Source organism: Stegodyphus dumicola, chromosome 2 (genome assembly GCF_044657685.1).
Source record: "Stegodyphus dumicola isolate Sdum_Otavi_A_Nest chromosome 2, ASM4465768v1".
Lineage (NCBI taxonomy): Eukaryota > Metazoa > Arthropoda > Arachnida > Araneae > Eresidae > Stegodyphus > Stegodyphus dumicola.
The window spans coordinates 207,188,352-207,216,135 of record NC_140769.1 but is presented as its reverse complement, the minus strand read 5'-3'; positions in this window follow the sequence as shown (position 1 = coordinate 207,216,135).

Genomic DNA, 27,784 nt, shown 5'->3' with positions numbered 1-27,784 from the left:
AAGGTCGTTTTATAAATGAGGTCTTATTATATACGGGCGGTTAAAAAATTATCGTCATTTTATATGCGAAGTTATTATTCAGAGTACGAAAATTTGTAAGGTCATTTTAGAGAAACCGTCTTGTATTCGGAACAGTACGAAAAAAAGCAAGATCATTTTATAAGGTAGATAATCTCATAATCTGGCAAATTCGAAAAACAATTATGATGGCTTCAAATGTGAAGTTGTCTTTTTTTCAGGCTAAAAAATATTAGGTCGTTTTATAAGTATCGCCAATTTATACATGGGCTTATAAGAAATCTGTATGGTTATTTTATAAGTGGGACTATCTTATACTCGGGACAATACGACAAAATTTACGTCCGTTTTTCGAGTGACACTGCCATTCAGGCAAGCAAAAGGTAAAAAAATACGTAAAATCGTTTTATCAAGAAGAATCGTGTTTTGTTTGGGCCAATATATGAAACTGTATTGCATTTTCTCAATATAAAAAATATACAACTCATTTTACAACTGCAGCCGTCTTATATTCGGGATATATAAAGTAGGGTCATTTTATAGGTAAAGCTGTTTTATATCTGGGCCAATACGAAAATTATGGTCGTTTTATAAATATACCCATTTTATATTGGGGTCAATTTGAAATGTGTATGCTCGCTTTAAAAGTGAGTCTTTTACATATGCATTGTTAATCTTAGCTTAAATAATTCAAGTTTCTCAAGTCTTTAAGTTGTGCAGCGTTGCACGTCACTTACCTAATTAGTTATGAATTATTCATTTTAATCTCTTTGCTCTTTAAAACAGTTGAATGTATAAAATGTCGCTGTTGTCGAAGTTTAATTAATCAGGTCGAGAAAATTCTTGTGAACCTCAAAAAGAAGAGCCTAGCCTCCTTGCCTTACACCATTTTCCCCAGAATTTCAATTCCTTTGAAAGCACATGTGGTAGTCGTTTGATAAGTAAAGAAGTTCAGTTCAACTTTTTAGTGCTGCCACAACAGCTGTGCAAATGCCTAACTCCCAGTTACTCATGCAAAATGGCATTTGAAGGGGAAAGACATCAGAAGACCTTCCTTCACAACTGTCTAGGGAGATACGATAAAAAAGTTCCTCAATGGAATGACTTACTTTTTCAATCGTTATAAGCTATATTCGAATCTTGGTAGATTCTGGGAAAATATTCCTCTAGGTGCAGTTATTCTATCGCCAAACTTTAGCTTTTCATAAAAACGTAGCCTGAATTGCTACTACGTACGGAAAGAAAAGTTTTATAGATGCTTATGAAAACATTTTCGTACTTGAGTTTTTGGAGTACATCAAAGAGACGAAATGTTATGACTAACTCGTCGTTTGGAAAATATAAACGTCAGCTGTAAAAGAAAAGGGTTATTGCCAAGTTTGAAAAATAAATATATTCATATATTAAAAGAAGCATTTGATGTGATTAAGATAGGACATTAGAAAATTTGTAAGATTTAGCTAACGTGTGTTTGCTTAGATTAAAATCTATCCTCTACTTCTATTGCTTCGTTTACTGAACTATTATATGTAAATGAGAGGAATTTTAAATAAACCTAAGAATTTAAGCTTAAGAGAAAGAAGTTTGGCAGCTTCAGTCGGATAAAATCAATCTTTTCTTATTATGTCCGACCTCAGTGATGGTTCTACAGTTAGGGAATTTTCCATATACTTTGAATATTAAATGCTAATTCGTGAAATTCTTCGAACCAAATGATTAGAGTTGAAGGGTTAGCTCCGGATCTGATTTCACTTTACTAAACGAATGAACAGTGATTTAACAAAACGGTGTGGCAGCTGATTTACAGTTCACAGATAGTTCTCGGAAGAGTGCCAGGATTGATTCCCGTTTTAGGAACAAAAGAATGTTTATTCTCTCACCTTAAAAGTGGGTTTAATTTTTATTATTTAAGAATTTTATGATTTTTTTTAATTCTAGAATTTTAGTATTTGTTCTATGTTAAAAGGAGGCTTTAGGGAATCCGTAAATTTCAGTAATAAGACATGAGTTCAGGGAGTTAGCGTTTGATTGAGTCGATTCTTCCGATCCCACTGTTCAGTTCTTCCCGCTCTTCACGTTTTCCAGACGAGTCCCGGTTCTTTGTGAAGTATTCTGATGGCCGTATACGCTTCAAGGATGGAGGCTTCAAGGAGACCTCACGTCGCCTGCGTGCATTCCATACCGGCATAGGGGCCCTGGACCTGATATAATGGTTTGGGTAGCCTTCGGATACACGACACGCACATCTCTAGTTCAGAGCGACGGTAATTTGAACGCAGATCGGTACATTTCTGACATTTTACGTCCAGTGGTTATGCCTGCCAAACGCCATCTTCAAGGCCTGCTAAAATCCATTCTTCCAACAACATAATGCAAGACCACATGTTGCACGTCGTGTTCTGACCTTCCTCGATACACCTCAATACACAGGGCATTTGATTGCTGCCCTGGCCTGCATGTTCTCCAGATCTGTCACCCATTGAAAACAATCTGCTCATAGGTTGCTGAAAGAATGGTCTGCCACCCTTCTCCAACTGACTTAAACCAACATGGAATGAGTTGATGGTTTCTGTCATCCAAGCTCAGTTCGACTCCATGCATAACCAGGTAATGGCTGTTTTAGATGCCAAGGGTGGCAGCTGTTTCTACTAATTTCACACCCTTGTAAACACCAAACTGCTTACAAATTTAATCATTTTATTTTCATGCATACTGTTTACGTATAATAAATATCTTTTTACTTCCTTATTCGAAATAAAAAGGAAGTTCTGTAATCGCGAAATGTTTCAGGCAGCGTTTTTGCGTAACATCTGTACGTAAGGACAGAATAAAGGCCTCTTTCTCCCAAAAAATATTTTAAAACAAATTTAAAATGAATTGTGAAGACAATTTTTCGTAGCATCTGTGCGTACGTCTGTCTGTACGTACGTATCTCGCATAACTCAAAAACGTGTAGCCTCAGAACGTTGAAATTTTGTATATAGGACTGCTATAACATGTAGATGTGCACCTCGTATTTTGGTTGCAATCGGCCGCACCAAAAGTACATAAATATATATATATATCCACTCTGTTACTCAGCTCAGTGATCTTAGTTTCTTTACTCTTATATGTTTGTAAATGATGCATTTTTTGCTTTAAAAATGATTGAATTATGTTGCTTTTATCATCTGGTTAAGGGTTTTATGCCTTTAAGAAATCTGCAAGCAATATTTGTTGAATTATCAACAATTTAAAAGCTGTTTAAATGCGGTTAAGCCTAATTTTTAAATAACATGGTGGACATGTTTGTTTACATTTGAAACAGCAGAATAGTAGATTTGTTGCCAATCTAGAGATATTAAAGTTCGCAACAACAAGGATAACGCTTTCATTTATTATTGCGAATTAAATCATGCTTAATCCTTTATGGAACTTTTTTCGAGGAAATAAGTGCTTAAAATTTGCTTCGTAATTTTTAATATAGATATTGTAGAGACATTAGGTTAATTGGAAAAACCGGAGAGATGAAAAATTAGCAAACGCCTTCGCCGGGAATCGAACCACGGATCTCTGGAATACCGTGCCAGCGTGCAGAACCACTACACTCCAAAAGCACGCTAGGAAAGCAGGAGAAATACCTTATAATATTTTGAGATTTTATGTATTTTTGCCTTGTTGCGAATTGAGAAATGAATTAATTGAATGAGAAATATCAAATCGTTTGTGAAAAACTGTTGCTTTTTTGTTTTGTTTGTTTAATTTCTTTTATACATCGTTCTAGATTTATTATAATAGTATTTGAATAGAACATGTGGCAAAGATTAGATAATTCTTCAAATGATATAAATTTCGTGCATTCTGAGTTATAATATGAACGAAATATAACGCCGTTATGTGAACCTAGCACCAAAATGTCTCAATGGTAAACAAATATAGTGAACTTTAAAGAGTGCATTTATTCTATTGCGGTTCATGCGCTTTCGATGAAGTAGATTTAATTCAATCCAATAAGTTTAAATAAAATGCAAGAAAAATGCGTATAACTTAATATTTCATACAAGGAAGTCATGTGGTGTATACATCAGATTTTTGTATTTGCTTACCTTCGTGGTGTTGCAATATTAATGGCCAGCAGTGTATAAAACAATTTCTCTAAATTTTTTGGCTATAAATAGTATTAATAATAAAAAGATATGTATTCTATAATTAGTAGCTTTGCGACAGATTCTAGTAATACATCTTCCTTTTCCTGATCATGTTGTGAGAATTAAGAAAATGTTATTGCTATGCACGTGTAAATACGGCAGTAAAGAATCAAAATTTTGATATTAAAGTTTAAGTTTTTCAGATGATTTGGCTTTTATCTAGACACCATCTAAAAAATAAGGACTGTGTTTGATAGTAGCAAACACGTAACAATACGTAAAGGAACTTACATTTTCGTAATATGTAAAGGGAAATTGTTTTGTGTATGATATTTCGGTTGGCGAATGGCTTTCGCGAACGAAATGAATTGCACTGTAACTTTGCTTCTTCATTTCTAATGATATTTATTTAGAATACATTATTTTTATTTTGTGTTAATTTAATTAAGCAGTAGAACTTATTTTTCAGATTAAACTGCTTGAAAATTCAGATAAATTGTAAATAATGTGGTTTTGTTACTTATAACGCAAAGTCTTCTTTCCGGTGCATTTTCAATCGATTTCGGATTAATCATGATTTTAAACTAGCCGTAGACGTCTACCCTTACTTTACCTCTATTAATCGGGAGATAACCGTAATATTATAACGATTTTATGAAACGAAATAACGTAGTATTTTCATATGCGTCTAAATTTCTGTCCGCATAAATAACTTAAAAACTTCCACGTAGTGAATGCATTTATTACTGTAATATCAACATAGATGAGAATTGATACCTCAGACAACACTTCGGAATAGTTCAATTATTGTTAGTAAGTTACTTGTAAATACTCTTCATATATGGATACAGAGCTAATTAAGACTGTCGAAATCTATGTCACGAAGTCTGTCAGGAAGGCTTGTAAATAGCAATAGTTCTGGGAATGACTAGTATATATATATGCTAGTAACTATATTCAAAATTTGAGTTCAGAATATGTCAGTGCTAATGGTTATTTAATAGTTATTGCTTCTGCAAACATGTGCAAAGTCTACTAAATAACAAAAACTAATTTCGAAGTACTACTAAACAGAAATTAAAAATTGCCTTTTATTTTGCATGCACATACATCATACTCGGATATTAATTTAAAAATATGATGTGTAACTCGTTGAGTAATTTCAAAGTTTCGAGCTTTTAAAAAAACCTGAACTCTAAAAACGAGCTTACACACGCCTTTTTAAAAGAGCAAATTAATTAAAATTTTCGCCATTTAAAATAACTAATATGCGAGTTCATTGTTGCCATAAAACTTTTTGAAATCGTTCTTCAAAATACTTAATTTAACTTCGGAAAAAGAAAGTTATTACATTATTGGAAAAGAAAAGGAATTAACATCAATATAAATACATCTAAGCATTTAAATAATTTCTTTTGCTTATTTCTGCAACGCATGGTTATTTATTTCTCATTTATAATTCATTTCTTGCTAAAAATTGAAACTAATTTGTAATCTAGTGTTGGATACTATTTTAAAAACAGAATACCTGATAAGTCTAATTTGTTGAAAAGGTATGTTTTGCTGTTATTGGAACTAATGAAATTCATTCTCGTATTTTGATTTCCCTGCACTTCAACGAAAAAAATTCAAATAAATGGAAATAAATTTTAAAATTTATGCGATAAGTTTAATTACAATATTCGTAATGAAAAAAATTAATCTTCCGTACATTATTTAATAATGTTTTCTTTGGAAAAATTATTTTACTTACCTTCATTCACGATTTTTGTAGAATTAGAAAGAGAATCATACTTTAAAATATCTAAAACATATTATGGTACAATTATACTACTCTGCTTTCTTCAAAATTGCTAATATTTTTTTAATTTATAATTTGTTAAAATTACTTGACACACAATTACAAAATAAGTATTTTCAAACGGCAAATATTTCGTGAAAAGTCTTGTTATCACTGAAAAATATAAAAATATTTTAAGAAACACATCCTGGCTGCCCCGGTGATAAAATTTGAAAGACGAGTTATAAATTCTGAGGAAATGATTTTATTCATCACTTTCGTTTGCCAACATTTTAATTTTTTCCTTCGTCGCGTACAGAAACAAAAATAACTGTGAGATTTTTAAACGTATAAAATATGCTTATTAAATGAAAATACGAGTAAGTTTCCGTTATGTAAATAAAAGGTATTTTTGATTAATAGGGCGCCAGTAGTAATTGTACGCTAAAGCGTTATAAACGAAATAGCCTGTTTTAACGTTAGGTGAAATAAACAGATTATGGCATTGGAATTTAATGATAAGTAAATGGAAGAAGGACTATGGATTCAATAATTTTTTGACATTTTCGGGTGCTTTTGAAATTATCTTTTTTTTATATATACGAGAGGATTAATAGATTACGCAATTTGACAAATGCCAAATGAAGAGATGTGATTAAATTCTCCCAAGACTAAAGTATCATCCGTACTGAAAGATTTCATTTTAAAACCTGTCATGTTCCTTTATGCCAGTTATTTTACGTTTTGGATTTTACATTCACTTCTATCAGAATTACTCTCGTTTTCCCAGAATACAAATTAGTTTGTGTGTATTTTAGGCTAGTCTTTTGGACTGTAAAACAGAGCATATGCCTCACTAGGCCACTTTACTAGGTCGCTAGAACAGATAAGATTTGAAGCCTTCGGCCTTGTATTATAATTGCCGACAGATGAATATCAACGTTGATTAGATTGAAAACCAACATCGTATTAAATTGTTCTGTGTAGCCTTTGGCTACTAGCTTATTTAAATTAACTTTTACGGTATTAATGTACTATCGCAACCATCTTGGTTCATTTTGACTATTTTTTACGAATGGAAATGTAAAAGTTAGCATATGCAAGTTGGTAGTTTTCGCGCTTTCGTTTTTAGAAAGATTCCCAAACTATTATATAACTGCAAAGATACTTATAGCAAGTTTGGAAAACAGAATCAACATAGGAAAAGAAAACATACTTTAGCAATTTAAAATGCAAATTTGAATCATTAAGTAAGGGTTATGTCATACATTAAAAAAATAAAACATTTATAGTCCCCTTCGAATGTTTATGTAATTTGTTCTCGTTATTCTTCTTCCGAAGTATACAGAAATCTGCTTAAAAAAACATTCTAGAATTGCGGAGATTAGACTTCGTCCTCGGCAACAGCGGCTGTCTACAAAATGCATTTCCTCATAGTTGCCTTTAGAAAATTTTCAGCAAATTCTGTGTTACTGCATAAATTTTACCGTAGTTTTTTCCATTGCTGGCGAATTCCACAAGCTCATATTTTAAAACTAAGTTTAAAGCAAAAAATATCACGATTTGTTCACTATGAAAACCATTGGAACTTGGAATACAACAAAATCGAACGCATACGAAAATGGCGGCTTTGGCTTGACTGAAACGATTGCTATGAGCATGCTCATTGGATGCGCATAATTGCCAGAGTTTGTCATTTTCTATAAATTTGGCTACTTCTACTAAGATGGTTGCGATAGTATGTAAGTACCAATTTTACATTTGACTTACTTTAAGTTATTTCGACAAAAGTGGTTGGCTGTGTCAGAGTTTCCACTAAATTATTTTTCTGGTCATTTTCTCACCTCTGGGTAGACGTCGTTGTTCTGTTCTCAATAATTAATAGAACCTATCAGTGGGTGTGTGGTAACGTCGCTGAACACTAGTAGGGCATTTTCGCGGTTTTTTCTTTGTGTAACGTGTATGCGAGCCAGTTTCCCTTAGAAAGTCCTCCACGAAAGCAAACGGGCTCCGTTAGGCAGATAAACCTCTAATATTTTGCCATTATGAAATAAACCTAAACGTTCTAATAATACTTTTGATCTTAATTCTTTGGGAATAAGCATGTATTGTCAGAGTGGTTGACATATGTCGGTAAAAATAAAAATAAAAAAAAAACATAACACTAAATTTTCATATCAAGGGACACGGATCCTGTGTTTGGAGAGGGGCAATAAACAAATATTTGAGAGATTAATCATAACTAAACACAGCCATAATTCTGAATTTTATTCTGTTAAAATTACCCATAAAGTAGCTTCAGTTTGTGAATTAGACTTCATTGAATCCTTTCGCTTTCATCATTTTCTTCTTTTGTTAGTAATATTAATTCTAATGCAGATATTCCCTAGTACTTCTAAAATTCTAACACTTTTTATATTTCGATTTTAATTTCCTCAATAGACGACACTACGCTTTAGCCTTTTTTATCTTTTGGGGCTCCTGAAGAAGACAGAGCTACGAGTCTTTCAAAGTTTACGCCAATCTAAAGTTCTTTACCTGCCCAGATTTAAATTTTACATTGGCGTGTGTTTCTCTTGGAATTAGATATTACCTTAATTCATCAAATCAGGAGAAAGGAAATCAGGAGCTCATTCAGAAAACTAGATGCCTGAGACAACGGGGATACACTCTAGGGCTAAGGGTGATATCTAGTCTAATATTTTCAGTGTAATAGATGGCATGGATGCAAATTATATTTTACGTAAAATAACTTTTAATTAATTAATTTTTAAAAATATTTTAAGTCAATATTTTTATTTCAAATTTATTTAAATGAAATAATACATTTCCCTATGCGCGTTGAGATTTTATGGTTTAAGTTTTGCGAGTGTTGTACAAAACATAAACAATCTATAATTTTAAACGAAAATAGCTGCATTTTTATTTTGTATTTTACTTTAATAATTTCTTAATTTTTAAAGACGTAAAAAACTAAAATATGAAGTTCTTTTGCCTGATCCTCATTTTATGTTTTTTAAACTAACAAGTGAACAATTTGCATAATATTTTACATATTTAAAATACTGTAGGAAGACTGGAGCTCTATTTAAAGTGCCTCTCATATGCTCCTATGTAAATCAGTACCTGTGTGTATGCTACATAATTACAATTGAGTGCATGAACACTGTATACAATTAAAGATTAATTAACTATCTACTTTATTTGAAAAGGTATATAATACCATTCCAAAAGGGTTTAACCCCTTTATTTATTTGAGTCTTCAATAAAGAAGACGTGTAAGTTGCATTTCTCAAGGAATTAAATCCAATATGAAACGTCTGGCACGTTTTATCTGCTCAGCTATTGGTAAACCTCTCTGTGATGAACACTTTATCCACTAGACGAAATCGATTTCTTAGCACTTCGGTGAACCCACTCAGTAAAGTTGCTTCTGAAAAGTATGTTTAGTTTCAAAATCTTACAGCCATTGCACATCTAGGTTTTCATCAATTTTACGCCATTGATCCTCTAAGCTCTCTTTTTAGAAAAGTATGAAGAACTCTATTCAAATTCGGCCCCCGGGCGTCACCGGAGGAGGCTTACTGGACAACTTGGAGGGAAAAAAATCCCATATCGATGGGGGAAAAAAGTAAAAGACAGTTACACGTTTATTTTTCTGCTTTGGTATTTTTCGGCTAGACCATTCTGTTATCTGCTGCGTCAGCAGATGGGTTTTTCGGAAAGCGGAAATAGTCCCCAGAAAATCCCTAAATGCTTGTAAAGGGGCGCTTCCCCCTCCCGAGAGCGAGAACATTGTAGTTTGGAGGAAAAAGTTCCCTTCCCCCTTATATTTGGATTTTTACTCCGTATGCTAACAGGGCTTCTACGGCCACGACATGTTCTTAAGATGCCTTAGAATGTTTAATGCTGCACTAGTCGCTAAGCAAAATAAGATCTTGAAGAAAAGTCTGGAAGCTTTTACTTTTCTTAAATTCTATACATTATTTATTGAGGATTTAAAAATGTTACATTAAATACGTTCTGAATATTTGCCAAAAACCACGGAAAAAAGCAGGTACGTATTGTACTCAACAGCACAATTTGAATTTTTTAAAAATATATTTTGAAAGCGAAATACCTTACCTAATAACATTCGAGGAGCTTAACATGACATGTACAGTGAATTTGAAACTTGATGCAATTCTTTAAGTTATAAGGTATTTCTCCCGCCTCCTAGCATGCCTCCGTGATGTAGTGGTTCTGCACAGTGGGCCGGTATTCCAGAGGTCCGTGGTTCGATTCCCGGCGAAGGTGGCAGCTAATTTTTCATCTCTCCGTCTTCCAAAAAAACCTAATGTCTCTACAAAGTTAATTAAATATTAAATCCCAAAAGATGTAAATTTATTTAAATAAAATAATTCTGGCGCTAAATTTGGCTAAGCGGATATATTCGTACCTAATTAATTTTTACATTTGTTGAAAATCAACTTAACAACTTAGCCAGATAAAAAGTGTAGTACAAATTTGCGTTATGTACAAAAGAGATTCTGACTAAAATAATATTGGTAGGAAGGCCAAGCTGTTTTTACATCTAGGATATACCACCAGTATTTAAAGTTGAAGAAAAACTTGCCAATATAAAATTTTAAATTAGATAAAATAAAACTGTACTCTTTAGTTTAAATTTCGAATAAGATTCTATCTATCACAAAGACGAGAATCACTGAGTGTCGATTTGAATTTTTTCTCGAATTTCGATCACTACAACTTTATCAGACTGTGGATTTTCTACCGCTGCAAACGCAAAGATCACTTCCAGTCATATTATTTAAAAACGAATGTTGAAATTTCAATAATACTTGTATGTTAACTAATTTAATAATTTATATCGCTTTCCGTAATTTCAGTAATTAGATTAAGACTTAAAAATTCTGCTAAAAAAGTAGGTCCTTGAGTGTTTTGCCCTAGTTCAATCCAATCGAATCCAAGAAGAAAAGGAGTAATATTTCGCCAATTTTTATAGAACCATATCCGTGATTCCTCTTTCTCAACAGGCACACAGAATTTGAATGTGGGAAACAAAAGTGTCCCTGTATCTGATTCACTAGAAATCGACTGCCCTCGCCGGGACATGTACCTTGGACCTCTCCAATACGCGTCGAGTGTGCTTCTAATTACACATCAAAGGCACGCGGAAAAGAGAAAGAAAATATCTTATATACCAACCTTTTAAAGGACGACTTCGGATTAGAGGTACCAGTTGTGAAATCCTGGTGGCGAGGAATTATTTTCAACCACCCTTTTAGTTTGGATTGCACCTGTCAAGTCATTAAGTTATTTTGAAGCAGAACCCACGAAAAATGTGCAATGCGCTCGCCGGAACTCGAACTTGGACATCTCAAATACGCGCCGAGTGTGCTACTGTCACACCACGAAGGTATGCTAGAAGGAGGGAGAAAATACCTTATAACACAAAGTAAAAATTCACAGTAACAGAACTCTGCCAACTTGCGGGTAGAATACTCATTTCTAATTCACACAAATTCAAGTTAAATCTAATGTAGCATACAATATTAGCAAACCTTAATTAAACCTTTTCTCTCCTTGACTTAACGCTAGCGAAGAATCACAGCAAGCAAACCTTTGCCGACATGCTAATAACAAACAACCGAACTCAAAGTAGCAATACAAAACAGCAGCCACCCTAAGCTCCCTAATAATTTCTGATCAAACTTTGAAACTTAACGTTTATTTTTATTTGGCAACAAACTGGCAATCAAAAGATCGAAATGTTCTACTTAGAGCTTGATTTTAGATTCTGAGTTTATTAATCAAAAAGTCATTAAATTTGCACAAAACATAAAACAAATATCAGCAAATTCAAATTCGGACTTCGAGGTGCATATGTTCGGGTGAATCACTGTGTGTTTAAAATTTGGAGGCTCTAGGTACCGCCATTTTACTACAGACAAAGGAAAAAAATATACAATGGAGAGTCTTCATCATTTAATTTTGCTGTTATTTTGACTAACCTCACTTGTTTGATCTCATTAGACAAGCAACCTTCAACATAGAGTAAAAATACGTTTAATAATTCTAAAACTGAACACTGAACTTTACAGTGCAGTACACTGTTCCACCTAGCCGTAGGAGACCTAACTCTTACGTACGTATACCAGTTAATGTAATTTTAATGCAGAAGTTTAACGCTTAATGTTATCGAATAGGGGAATCTACATTTTATGCTATGTATGTATTAATGTAGAGTGTGTATGCATGTATTATTAATATATAATGCATAACGCAGTATATAGTTAAGTTGCATAATCTGCACTGGTACTGCTCAGCAATATGGTTGTAGAGTTTACGACTTATATTATTCTATGCCGAGTACACTATTAAGGCAAAATGTATTAATATATCGAGTGCAAATTTTATGTATGTATTAATTTAATGTATGTATGCATGTATTATTAATGTATAATGTATATAGTTATAATTTGCATAATGTGCACTGGTACTGCTCTGCAATATGTCTGTAGAGTTTAGGACATTTTATTATTGTATGTATTAATTTATCGAGTGCAGTATTAATGTATAATGTATAAAGATATTTTACTACTGTTGTAATTCAATATAGTAACACCACTTTTTGATATAACGTATCTCTGTATTGTCATATATTGTATAATAAGCACTGGTATTGCAAGAATCCGCAATACGTCTGTCTTCCAGCATCAGCCCTGTTTGGAAATTTTGTTTTTCTGGACACTTGCGGGATCCGGACATTACCCGAATAGACAGTGAAAGGCCATCCGGGTGTCCGGACCCTGTTCTCACCTGTCACCTGTTGGACCTCATCAGAATAAGCCCATAAATTTTATCGTACAAGATTAAGCCTATCATTGCTAAGATATACCATATAGTTGCACCATATAGTTGACTAAGCACCATATAGTTGACGATAAGACTCGCTCAGTTCTGCCCCAATTTTGAAGAAAAACACTCCAAAGGATTAAGACACAATAACACGCCGAATAAATACTGATTCAGAAGTCAAACAACAAAAATCAGCGTTAATTCACAAAATTTTCACAGGACTAGTTTCGATGGTTTTACCGAACCATCATCTTCAGCTGCAAAACCGCAAATGAACAAGATAGGAAATAATGTTTAGATAAGATAAGAACGCCTGGACAAGAATAAGCAAGTGGCGCCATCTGTTGGCGAAACCAGAACTAAAACATAATTTCTCTAAAAGCCGAAGGCAAATTTGGATTGGAATTAGGATCGTTAACTAGAACAGAAAGATTTTTATGAATGTGAAATGCCTCTAGAAAATCCAGTTCTCCAATGGAAGATGTTTTTTGAATAATTTTGGCAGCAGAAAAATTGAAAGTGTGATTTTCGGACCAACAATGTTGAGCAACAGAAGACTTCTGTGTTTCCTTTTTTCTAACATATGCCTCATGTTCTTTGACGCGAAATTTTAAGGCTCTCTTAGTTTGGCCAATGTAAATTAAACCGCACTGGCAAGGAATCCTATAAATACCCCAGGAATTCATATCCGGAATGGGGTCCTTGAGTATAGAAGTTGGAATTTTATTGAGAGTAAACAACCCGAAAGTTAAATTTCTGCAAAATATGTGCAACTTTATAGCTAATTGATGGAAAGAAGGGAATGACAACAGAATTTTTATAATCTCCTAAAATAAGAGTGTGGCTTTTAGTGTGTTGAGATGAGAATTTTTTAACTGCTTGATTAATAATGTTGGGTGAAAAGCCCCATGTCAATAGCTATTGCTTTTAAATAATTTAGTTCTTCATCAAGGGCTAGTTTGGAGGAGCAAACTTGAAGAGCACGGAAAACATAGGAATAAAATGAAGCTAACTTTTGTTTAGTCGGATGACATGATTTAAAGTGTGGTGGAAGGCAAACCGATGAAGGTTTACGGTAAACTGTAGTACTGAAGTTGGATGTGTTACGTGTGACCAGAATGTCGAGAAACGGAAGAGAATTGCAAGTCTCAAGTTCAAAAGTGAACTGAATAGCAGGATCAATAGAATTCATTAATGAAAGAACTCTATTTAAATCATCTTTATTACCTTCAAACAGGGTAAAAGTATCGTCTACGTAGCGGAACCATGCCGGGAAGTTTAAAGTTTCAAACAATTTTGATTCATAATAATGCATGTAGATATCAGCCAGGATGGGACTGAGGGGGCTTCCCATGGCTAATCCCTCAGTTTGCTTGTAATATTTATTTTGGAAAACAAAATGTGTTTGTTTCAAACAGAGTTGAGTGAGAGAAACTAGCTCATCAATTTCGATGCAAGAGAAATGAAATTCGCGAAGTCTGGTTTCTAGACATCTTAATGCACCCTCCACTGGGACATTGGTGAATAATGATTTTACATCAAAAGAAACCATGAGTAAATTACGAGGAGAAATGTTTTTAACCTTTTTTACAAACTCTATTGAATTTTTTATGGTGTAAATGTTATTGTCTAATAGAGTGGAAAATCTAGAAACTAAATATTTAGCTAATGGATACGAGGCAGTACCTAAATTTGATACAATAGGGCGGAAAGGAATACCACTTTTATGAATTTTGGGAAGAGCATATAATCTGGCACAATTCGCAACAGATGGGATAAGCGAATGTTTTAAGTTGCTTGAAATGATTTGCGAAGATTTGATCGCAGTTTTTATTTTGGATAAGTCCGAAGTTGAAGGATCTTTAGGGATCGGATTATATGGTCCTTCGTTTAAGAGTTTAGTGACACCATCGATGTAAGTGTTCTTATCCATGACGACTATCTGGCCACCTTTGTCGGCCTTTGAAATGACAATATCCGGGTTAGAATGAATCTCGCGCATTGTAGCTCTTTCTCTCGCAGTTAGATTTGGTTTCAAAGGTTTATTATTGAATTTCACATTATGAGCGATAAGATGCCTAATCATTTCTTTCTGTGAGTCTGAAACTTTACTGAACTTGAAAGCTTTTTCGATAGGAGCCAAAATCTTTGGAATCGAGGGTTTACAGGTTTGTGAGAAGTTAAAATTATATTTTAGAATTCTCTCTTGTTCTTCTGAAAGACTAACATTAGAAATATTAACTTATGGCTTGATGTTTACAATGGGACGATTTTTTGAACTACTTGAACTGGAAGACTGTAAAAGAAGTTTTTCGAATTTAACTGCAAGGGTGTTTTTATGACGGTTAACTGCATTCTCCGTTCTAGACCAAGACTTTTGTTCAAGGGCAGTGAATTTTGGATATGTTTTAGCGAGTTCCAGATGAAGCTTATAGAGTTCATGTTCAATTTTGGACAATTGTTGACGTGTATCCCTTATCACGGACCGAAGTAAGGCAAGTTTGCAATTTAACAGAATTCTTGAAACGCGACTCGAAGGTTTTTGATTAGATTTGATTTGAATAAAATTGGGGATCAATTTTTTACATTTACATTTAAGTAAAAAGTCAAGATGATTCAGGAATTTTTGCCGTTTCAGGCGTAATTTAGTGAAACGATTAACGGATGAAGGCATGATAAACAATGCAGAAAATCAAACTAAATTAACTGAGCAATAATAAAGTACACACAAAATAGCAGAAAAATCCCTCACTGAAATGAATAGAAAACAAAATGTTTGTAAGCAAAATGCATGAAATCAGACAAGCAAAGCACAATATCCAAATGTACAAAACAAACATAACTTGAAAATTGCAAAAATGTACTCACCGAAACTCCTACAATCACAAAATGGCGGCCACACCACGTGCAAAAAAGAAAGCAAAATGTAAGCCTGTTTGGGGCTTCTATAATTAAGACACAATAACACGCCGAATAAATACTGATTCAGAAGTTAAACAACAAAAATCAGCGTTAATTCACAAAATTTTCACAGGACTAGTTTCGATGGTTTTACCGAACCATCATCTTCAGCTGCAAAACCGCAAATGAACAAGATAGGAAATAATGTTTAGATAAGATAAGAAAGCCTGGACAAGAATAAGCAAGTGGCGCCATCTGTTGGCGAAACCAGAACTAAAACATAATTTCTCTAAAAGCCGAAGGCAAATTTGGATTGGAGTTATGTTTATGTTTTGTACATTTGGATATTGTGCTTTGCTTGTCTGATTTCATGCATTTTGCTTACAAACATTTTGTTTTCTATTCATTTCAGTGAGGGATTTTTCTGCTATTTTGTGTGTACTTTATTATTGCTCAGTTAATTTAGTTTGATTTTCTGCATTGTTTATCATGCCTTCATCCGTTAATCGTTTCACTAAATTACGCCTGAAACGGCAAAAATTCCTGAATCATCTTGACTTTTTACTTAAATGTAAATGTAAAAAATTGATCCCCAATTTTATTCAAATCAAATCTAATCAAAAACCTTCGAGTCGCGTTTCAAGAATTCTGTTAAATTGCAAACTTGCCTTACTTCGGTCCGTGATAAGGGATACACGTCAACAATTGTCCAAAATTGAACATGAACTCTATAAGCTTCATCTGGAACTCGCTAAAACATATCCAAAATTCACTTCCCTTGAACAAAAGTCTTGGTCTAGAACGGAGAATGCAGTTAACCGTCATAAAAACACCCTTGCAGTTAAATTCGAAAAACTTCTTTTACAGTCTTCCAGTTCAAGTAGTTCAAAAAATCTTCCCATTGTAAACATCAAGCCAATAGTTAATATTTCTAATGTTAGTCTTTCAGAAGAACAAGAGAGAATTCTAAAATATAATTTTAACTTCTCACAAACCTGTAAACCCTCGATTCCAAAGATTTTGGCTCCTATCGAAAAAGCTTTCAAGTTCAGTAAAGTTTCAAATTCACAGAAAGAAATGATTAGGCATCTTATCGCTCATAATGTGAAATTCAATAATAAACCTTTGAAACCAAATCTAACTGCGAGAGAAAGAGCTACAATGCGCGAGATTCATTCTAACCCGGATATTGTCATTTCAAAGGCCGACAAAGGTGGCCAGATAGTCGTCATGGATAAGAACACTTACATCGATGGTGTCACTAAACTCTTAAACGAAGGACCATATAATCCGATCCCTAAAGATCCTTCACCTTCGGACTTATCCAAAATAAAAACTGCGATCAAATCTTCGCAAATCATTTCAAGCAACTTAAAACATTCGCTTATCCCATCTGTTGCGAATTGTGCCAGATTATATGCTCTTCCCAAAATTCATAAAAGTGGTATTCCTTTCCGCCCTATTGTATCAAATTTAGGTACTGCCTCGTATCCATTAGCTAAATATTTAGTTTCTAGATTTTCCACTCTATTAGACAATAACATTTACACCATAAAAAATTCAATAGAGTTTGTAAAAAAGGTTAAAAACATTTCTCCTCGTAATTTACTCATGGTTTCTTTTGATGTAAAATCATTATTCACCAATGTCCCAGTGGAGGGTGCATTAAGATGTCTAGAAACCAGACTTCGCGAATTTCATTTCTCTTGCATCGAAATTGATGAGCTAATTTCTCTCACTCAACTCTGTTTGAAACAAACACATTTTGTTTTCCAAAATAAATATTACAAGCAAACTGAGGGATTAGCCATGGGAAGCCCCCTCAGTCCCATCCTGGCTGATATCTACATGCATTATTATGAATCAAAATTGTTTGAAACTTTAAACTTCCCGGCATGGTTCCGCTACGTAGACGATACTTTTACCCTGTTTGAAGGTAATAAAGATGATTTAAATAGAGTTCTTTCAACAATGAATTCTATTGATCCTGCTATTCAGTTCACTTTTGAACTTGAGACTTGCAATTCTCTTCCGTTTCTCGACATTCTGGTCACACGTAACACATCCAACTTCAGTACTACAGTTTACCGTAAACCTTCATCGGTTTGCCTTCCACCACACTTTAAATCATGTCATCCGACTAAACAAAAGTTAGCTTCATTTTATTCCTATGTTTTCCGTGCTCTTCAAGTTTGCTCCTCCAAACTAGCCCTTGATGAAGAACTAAATTATTTAAAAGCAATAGCTATTGACATGGGGCTTTTCACCCAACATTATTAATCAAGCAGTTAAAAAATTCTCATCTCAACACACTAAAAGCCACACTCTTATTTTAGGAGATTATAAAAATTCTGTTGTCATTCCCTTCTTTCCCTCAATTAGCTATAAAGTTGCACATATTTTGCAGAAATTTAACTTTCGGGTTGTTTATTCTCCCATCAATAAAATTCGGACTTCTATACTCAAGGACCCCATTCCGGATATGAATTCCTGGGGTATTTATAGGATTCCTTGCCAGTGCGGTTTAATTTACATTAGCCAAACTAAGAGAGCCTTAAAATTTCGCGTCAAAGAACATGAGGCATATGTTAGAAAAAAGGAAACACAGAAGTCTTCTGTTGCTCAACATTGTTGGTCCGAAAATCACACTTTCAATTTTTCTGCTGCCAAAATTATTCAAAAAACATCTTCCATTGGAGAACTGGATTTTCTAGAGGCATTTCACATTCATAAAAATCTTTCTGTTCTAGTTAACGATCCTAATTCCAATCCAAATTTGCCTTCGGCTTTTAGAGAAATTATGTTTTAGTTCTGGTTTCGCCAACAGATGGCGCCACTTGCTTATTCTTGTCCAGGCTTTCTTATCTTATCTAAACATTATTTCCCATCTTGTTCATTTGCGGTTTTGCAGCTGAAGATGATGGTTCGGTAAAACCATCGAAACTAGTCCTGTGAAAATTTTGTGAATTAACGCTGATTTTTGTTGTTTGACTTCTGAATCAGTATTTATTCGGCGTGTTATTGTGTCTTAATTATAGAAGCCCCAAACAGGCTTACATTTTGCTTTCTTTTTTGCACGTGGTGTGGCCGCCATTTTGTGATTGTAGGAGTTTCGGTGAGTACATTTTTGCAATTTTCAAGTTATGTTTATGTTTGATACATTTGGATATTGTGCTTTGCTTGTCTGATTTCATGCATTTTGCTTACAAACATTTTGTTTTCTATTCATTTCAGTGAGGGATTTTTCTGCTATTTTGTGTGTACTTTATTATTGCTCAGTTAATTTAGTTTGATTTTCTGCATTGTTTATCATGCCTTCATCCGTTAATCGTTTCACTAAATTACGCCTGAAACGGCAAAAATTCCTGAATCATCTCGACTTTTTACTTAAATGTAAATGTAAAAAATTGATCCCCAATTTTATTCAAATCAAATCTAATCAAAAACCTTCGAGTCGCGTTTCAAGAATTCTGTTAAATTGCAAACTTGCCTTACTTCGGTCCGTGATAAGGGATACACGTCAACAATTGTCCAAAATTGAACATGAACTCTATAAGCTTCATCTGGAACTCGCTAAAACATATCCAAAATTCACTGCCCTTGAACAAAAGTCTTGGTCTAGAACGGAGAATGCAGTTAACCGTCATAAAAACACCCTTGCAGTTAAATTCGAAAAACTTCTTTTACAGTCTTCCAGTTCAAGTAGTTCAAAAAATCTTCCCATTGTAAACATTAAGCCAATAGTTAATATTTCTAATGTTAGTCTTTCAGAAGAACAAGAGAGAATTCTAAAATATAATTTTAACTTCTCACAAACCTGTAAACCCTCGATTCCAAAGATTTTGGCTCCTATCGAAAAAGCTTTCAAGTTCAGTAAAGTTTCAAATTCACAGAAAGAAATGATTAGGCATCTTATCGCTCATAATGTGAAATTCAATAATAAACATTTGAAACCAAATCTAACTGCGAGAGAAAGAGCTACAATGCGCGAGATTCATTCTAACCCGGATATTGTCATTTCAAAGGCCGACAAAGGTGGCCAGATAGTCGTCATGGATAAGAACACTTACATCGATGGTGTCACTAAACTCTTAAACGAAGGACCATATAATCCGATCCCTAAAGATCCTTCACCTTCGGACTTATCCAAAATAAAAACTGCGATCAAATCTTCGCAAATCATTTCAAGCAACTTAAAACATTCGCTTATCCCATCTGTTGCGAATTGTGCCAGATTATATGCTCTTCCCAAAATTCATAAAAGTGGTATTCCTTTCCGCCCTATTGTATCAAATTTAGGTACTGCCTCGTATCCATTAGCTAAATATTTAGTTTCTAGATTTTCCACTCTATTAGACAATAACATTTACACCATAAAAAATTCAATAGAGTTTGTAAAAAAGGTTAAAAACATTTCTCCTCGTAATTTACTCATGGTTTCTTTTGATGTAAAATCATTATTCACCAATGTCCCAGTGGAGGGTGCATTAAGATGTCTAGAAACCAGACTTCGCGAATTTCATTTCTCTTGCATCGAAATTGATGAGCTAATTTCTCTCACTCAACTCTGTTTGAAACAAACACATTTTGTTTTCCAAAATAAATATTACAAGCAAACTGAGGGATTAGCCATGGGAAGCCCCCTCAGTCCCATCCTGGCTGATATCTACATGCATTATTATGAATCAAAATTGTTTGAAACTTTAAACTTCCCGGCATGGTTCCGCTACGTAGACCATACTTTTACCCTGTTTGGAGGTAATAAAGATGATTTAAATAGAGTTCTTTCAACAATGAATTCTATTGATCCTGCTATTCAGTTCACTTTTGAACTTGAGACTTGCAATTCTCTTCCGTTTCTCGACATTCTGGTCACACGTAACACATCCAACTTCAGTACTACAGTTTACCGTAAACCTTCATCGGTTTGCCTTCCACCACACTTTAAATCATGTCATCCGACTAAACAAAAGTTAGCTTCATTTTATTCCTATGTTTTCCGTGCTCTTCAAGATTGCTCCTCCAAACTAGCCCTTGATGAAGAACTAAATTATTTAAAAGCAATAGCTATTGACATGGGGCTTTTCACCCAACATTATTAATCAAGCAGTTAAAAAATTCTCATCTCAACACACTAAAAGCCACACTCTTATTTTAGGAGATTATAAAAATTCTGTTGTCATTCCCTTCTTTCCCTCAATTAGCTATAAAGTTGCACATATTTTGCAGAAATTTAACTTTCGGGTTGTTTATTCTCCCATCAATAAAATTCGGACTTCTATACTCAAGGACCCCATTCCGGATATGAATTCCTGGGGTATTTATAGGATTCCTTGCCAGTGCGGTTTAATTTACATTAGCCAAACTAAGAGAGCCTTAAAATTTCGCGTCAAAGAACATGAGGCATATGTTAGAAAAAAGGAAACACAGAAGTCTTCTGTTGCTCAACATTGTTGGTCCGAAAATCACACTTTCAATTTTTCTGCTGCCAAAATTATTCAAAAAACATCTTCCATTGGAGAACTGGATTTTCTAGAGGCATTTCACATTCATAAAAATCTTTCTGTTCTAGTTAACGATCCTAATTCCAATCCAAATTTGCCTTCGGCTTTTAGAGAAATTATGTTTTAGTTCTGGTTTCGCCAACAGATGGCGCCACTTGCTTATTCTTGTCCAGGCTTTCTTATCTTATCTAAACATTATTTCCTATCTTGTTCATTTGCGGTTTTGCAGCTGAAGGTGATGGTTCGGTAAAACCATCGAAACTAGTCCTGTGAAAATTTTGTGAATTAACGCTGATTTTTGTTGTTTAACTTCTGAATCAGTATTTATTCGGCGTGTTATTGTGTCTTAATTATAGAAGCCCCAAACAGGCTTACATTTTGCTTTCTTTTTTGCACGTGGTGTGGCCGCCATTTTGTGATTGTAGGAGTTTCGGTGAGTACATTTTTGCAATTTTCAAGTTATGTTTGTTTTGTACATTTGGATATTGTGCTTTGCTTGTCTGATTTCATGCATTTTGCTTACAAACATTTTGTTTTCTATTCATTTCAGTGAGGGATTTTTCTGCTATTTTGTGTGTACTTTATTATTGCTCAGTTAATTTAGTTTGATTTTCTGCATTGTTTATCATGCCTTCATCCGTTAATCGTTTCACTAAATTACGCCTGAAACGGCGAAAATTCCTGAATCATCTCGACTTTTTACTTAAATGTAAATGTAAAAAATTGATCCCCAATTTTATTCAAATCAAATCTAATCAAAAACCTTCGAGTCGCGTTTCAAGAATTCTGTTAAATTGCAAACTTGCCTTACTTCGGTCCGTGATAAGGGATACACGTCAACAATTGTCCAAAATTGAACATGAACTCTGTAAGCTTCATCTGGAACTCGCTAAAACATATCCAAAATTCACTGCCCTTGAACAAAAGTCTTGGTCTAGAACGGAGAATGCAGTTAACCGTCATAAAAACACCCTTGCAGTTAAATTCGAAAAACTTCTTTTACAGTCTTCCAGTTCAAGTAGTTCAAAAAATCTTCCCATTGTAAACATTAAGCCAATAGTTAATATTTCTAATGTTAGTCTTTCAGAAGAACAAGAGAGAATTCTAAAATATAATTTTAACTTCTCACAAACCTGTAAACCCTCGATTCCAAAGATTTTGGCTCCTATCGAAAAAGCTTTCAAGTTCAGTAAAGTTTCAAATTCACAGAAAGAAATGATTAGGCATCTTATCGCTCATAATGTGAAATTCAATAATAAACATTTGAAACCAAATCTAACTGCGAGAGAAAGAGCTACAATGCGCGAGATTCATTCTAACCCGGATATTGTCATTTCAAAGGCCGACAAAGGTGGCCAGATAGTCGTCATGGATAAGAACACTTACATCGATGGTGTCACTAAACTCTTAAACGAAGGACCATATAATCCGATCCCTAAAGATCCTTCACCTTCGGACTTATCCAAAATAAAAACTGCGATCAAATCTTCGCAAATCATTTCAAGCAACTTAAAACATTCGCTTATCCCATCTGTTGCGAATTGTGCCAGATTATATGCTCTTCCCAAAATTCATAAAAGTGGTATTCCTTTCCGCCCTATTGTATCAAATTTAGGTACTGCCTCGTATCCATTAGCTAAATATTTAGTTTCTAGATTTTCCACTCTATTAGACAATAACATTTACACCATAAAAAATTCAATAGAGTTTGTAAAAAAGGTTGAAAACATTTCTCCTCGTAATTTACTCATGGTTTCTTTTGATGTAAAATCATTATTCACCAATGTCCCAGTGGAGGGTGCATTAAGATGTCTAGAAACCAGACTTCGCGAATTTCATTTCTCTTGCATCGAAATTGATGAGCTAATTTCTCTCACTCAACTCTGTTTGAAACAAACACATTTTGTTTTCCAAAATAAATATTACAAGCAAACTGAGGGATTAGCCATGGGAAGCCCCCTCAGTCCCATCCTGGCTGATATCTACATGCATTATTATGAATCAAAATTGTTTGAAACTTTAAACTTCCCGGCATGGTTCCGCTACGTAGACGATACTTTTACCCTGTTTGGAGGTAATAAAGATGATTTAAATAGAGTTCTTTCAACAATGAATTCTATTGATCCTGCTATTCAGTTCACTTTTGAACTTGAGACTTGCAATTCTCTTCCGTTTCTCGACATTCTGGTCACACGTAACACATCCAACTTCAGTACTACAGTTTACCGTAAACCTTCATCGGTTTGCCTTCCACCACACTTTAAATCATGTCATCCGACTAAACAAAAGTTAGCTTCATTTTATTCCTATGTTTTCCGTGCTCTTCAAGTTTGCTCCTCCAAACTAGCCCTTGATGAAGAACTAAATTATTTAAAAGCAATAGCTATTGACATGGGGCTTTTCACCCAACATTATTAATCAAGCAGTTAAAAAATTCTCATCTCAACACACTAAAAGCCACACTCTTATTTTAGGAGATTATAAAAATTCTGTTGTCATTCCCTTCTTTCCCTCAATTAGCTATAAAGTTGCACATATTTTGCAGAAATTTAACTTTCGGGTTGTTTATTCTCCCATCAATAAAATTCGGACTTCTATACTCAAGGACCCCATTCCGGATATGAATTCCTGGGGTATTTATAGGATTCCTTGCCAGTGCGGTTTAATTTACATTAGCCAAACTAAGAGAGCCTTAAAATTTCGCGTCAAAGAACATGAGGCATATGTTAGAAAAAAGGAAACACAGAAGTCTTCTGTTGCTCAACATTGTTGGTCCGAAAATCACACTTTCAATTTTTCTGCTGCCAAAATTATTCAAAAAACATCTTCCATTGGAGAACTGGATTTTCTAGAGGCATTTCACATTCATAAAAATCTTTCTGTTCTAGTTAACGATCCTAATTCCAATCCAAATTTGCCTTCGGCTTTTAGAGAAATTATGTTTTAGTTCTGGTTTCGCCAACAGATGGCGCCACTTGCTTATTCTTGTCCAGGCTTTCTTATCTTATCTAAACATTATTTCCTATCTTGTTCATTTGCGGTTTTGCAGCTGAAGGTGATGGTTCGGTAAAACCATCGAAACTAGTCCTGTGAAAATTTTGTGAATTAACGCTGATTTTTGTTGTTTAACTTCTGAATCAGTATTTATTCGGCGTGTTATTGTGTCTTAATTATAGAAGCCCCAAACAGGCTTACATTTTGCTTTCTTTTTTGCACGTGGTGTGGCCGCCATTTTGTGATTGTAGGAGTTTCGGTGAGTACATTTTTGCAATTTTCAAGTTATGTTTATGTTTTGTACATTTGGATATTGTGCTTTGCTTGTCTGATTTCATGCATTTTGCTTACAAACATTTTGTTTTCTATTCATTTCAGTGAGGGATTTTTCTGCTATTTTGTGTGTACTTTATTATTGCTCAGTTAATTTAGTTTGATTTTCTGCATTGTTTATCATGCCTTCATCTGTTAATCGTTTCACTAAATTACGCCTGAAACGGCAAAAATTCCTGAATCATCTCGACTTTTTACTTAAATGTAAATGTAAAAAATTGATCCCCAATTTTATTCAAATCAAATCTAATCAAAAACCTTCGAGTCGCGTTTCAAGAATTCTGTTAAATTGCAAACTTGCCTTACTTCGGTCCGTGATAAGGGATACACGTCAACAATTGTCCAAAATTGAACATGAACTCTATAAGCTTCATCTGGAACTCGCTAAAACATATCCAAAATTCACTGCCCTTGAACAAAAGTCTTGGTCTAGAACGGAGAATGCAGTTAACGGTCATAAAAACACCCTTGCAGTTAAATTCGAAAAACTTCTTTTACAGTCTTCCAGTTCAAGTAGTTCAAAAAATCTTCCCATTGTAAACATTAAGCCAATAGTTAATATTTCTAATGTTAGTCTTTCAGAAGAACAAGAGAGAATTCTAAAATATAATTTTAACTTCTCACAAACCTGTAAACCCTCGATTCCAAAGATTTTGGCTCCTATCGAAAAAGCTTTCAAGTTCAGTAAAGTTTCAGATTCACAGAAAGAAATGATTAGGCATCTTATCGCTCATAATGTGAAATTCAATAATAAACCTTTGAAACCAAATCTAACTGCGAGAGAAAGAGCTACAATGCGCGAGATTCATTCTAACCCGGATATTGTCATTTCAAAGGCCGACAAAGGTGGCCAGATAGTCGTCATGGATAAGAACACTTACATCGATGGTGTCACTAAACTCTTAAACGAAGGACCATATAATCCGATCCCTAAAGATCCTTCACCTTCGGACTTATCCAAAATAAAAACTGCGATCAAATCTTCGCAAATCATTTCAAGCAACTTAAAACATTCGCTTATCCCATCTGTTGCGAATTGTGCCAGATTATATGCTCTTCCCAAAATTCATAAAAGTGGTATTCCTTTCCGCCCTATTGTATCAAATTTAGGTACTGCCTCGTATCCATTAGCTAAATATTTAGTTTCTAGATTTTCCACTCTATTAGACAATAACATTTGCACCATAAAAAATTCAATAGAGTTTGTAAAAAAGGTTAAAAACATTTCTCCTCGTAATTTACTCATGGTTTCTTTTGATGTAAAATCATTATTCACCAATGTCCCAGTGGAGGGTGCATTAAGATGTCTAGAAACCAGACTTCGCGAATTTCATTTCTCTTGCATCGAAATTGATGAGCTAATTTCTCTCACTCAACTCTGTTTGAAACAAACACATTTTGTTTTCCAAAATAAATATTACAAGCAAACTGAGGGATTAGCCATGGGAAGCCCCCTCAGTCCCATCCTGGCTGATATCTACATGCATTATTATGAATCAAAATTGTTTGAAACTTTAAACTTCCCGGTATGGTTCCGCTACGTAGACGATACTTTTACCCTGTTTGAAGGTAATAAAGATGATTTAAATAGAGTTCTTTCAACAATGAATTCTATTGATCCTGCTATTCAGTTCACTTTTGAACTTGAGACTTGCAATTCTCTTCCGTTTCTCGACATTCTGGTCACACGTAACACATCCAACTTCAGTACTACAGTTTACCGTAAACCTTCATCGGTTTGCCTTCCACCACACTTTAAATCATGTCATCCGACTAAACAAAAGTTAGCTTCATTTTATTCCTATGTTTTCCGTGCTCTTCAAGTTTGCTCCTTCAAACTAGCCCTTGATGAAGAACTAAATTATTTAAAAGCAATAACTATTGACAGGGGCTTTTCACCCAACATTATTAATCAAGCAGTTGAAAAATTCTCATCTCAACACACTAAAAGCCACACTCTTATTTTAGGAGATTATAAAAATTCTGTTGTCATTCCCTTCTTTCCATCAATTAGCTATAAAGTTGCACATATTTTGCAGAAATTTAACTTTCGGGTTGTTTACTCTCCCATCAATAAAATTCCAACTTCTATACTCAAGGACCCCATTCCGGATATGAATTCCTGGGGTATTTATAGGATTCCTTGCCAGTGCGGTTTAATTTACATTGGCCAAACTAAGAGAGCCTTAAAATTTCGCGTCAAAGAACATGAGGCATATGTTAGAAAAAAGGAAACACAGAAGTCTTCTGTTGCTCAACATTGTTGGTCCGAAAATCACACTTTCAATTTTTTTGCTGCCAAAATTATTCAAAAAACATCTTCCATTGGAGAACTGGATTTTCTAGAGGCATTTCACATTCATAAAAATCTTTCTGTTCTAGTTAACGATCCTAATTCCAATCCAAATTTGCCTTCGGCTTTTAGAGAAATTATGTTTTAGTTCTGGTTTCGCCAACAGATGGCGCCACTTGCTTTTTCTTGTCCAGGCTTTCTTATCTTATCTAAACATTATTTCCTATCTTGTTCATTTGCGGTTTTGCAGCTGAAGATGATGGTTCGGTAAAACCATCGAAACTAGTCCTGTGAAAATTTTGTGAATTAACGCTGATTTTTGTTGTTTGACTTCTGAATCAGTACTCCAAAGGATGTTCCTACGAATTTCTATCCTTCTTCCCTAAATTTACAAACATACATGCTTTCTCCGGGATTCGAACACGGGCCCTTTGGTAAGCCAATTAGCGTCACTAACAACTTTTCCGTCTGGGTAGTCCATTACTTAAAAATAAAGATGAACGAGGTTTCTTCATTGTAGAAGATTTAGTAATGCATTTCAATTTTTAATGTTAAACGATTTTAAACAATTTGCGCGGAGCTTTATAAAGAATTTATTATATTCAGTTTCTATTTGTAATAACATTCAATCAAGGATAAATTTAAAATTCTCAATCTTAAAATTTAAGTTAAGAAACAAAACTTACAGTACACTGAGTTTCAAAAGCAGACTTAATCTGTTTTTGTTTATTGAAAAGAGTTATTTAAGAGTTACAACCCCCCCTCCATTCTACTTAAACGATGACATTTAATAGGAGACATTAAAGGTCTCCCGTCCAAACCCCCCTTACCCCCTTTCCTCTGTTATCTTCTCTCCCCCTCTACTCCCTTGTTCCGACCATACATCCATTGAATGGAATTAACATTAAGGGCATGTGATAAAGTAACGTCCGTACTCTCAAGGACAAAATATTGCTCCAGTGTATGAAAGGCT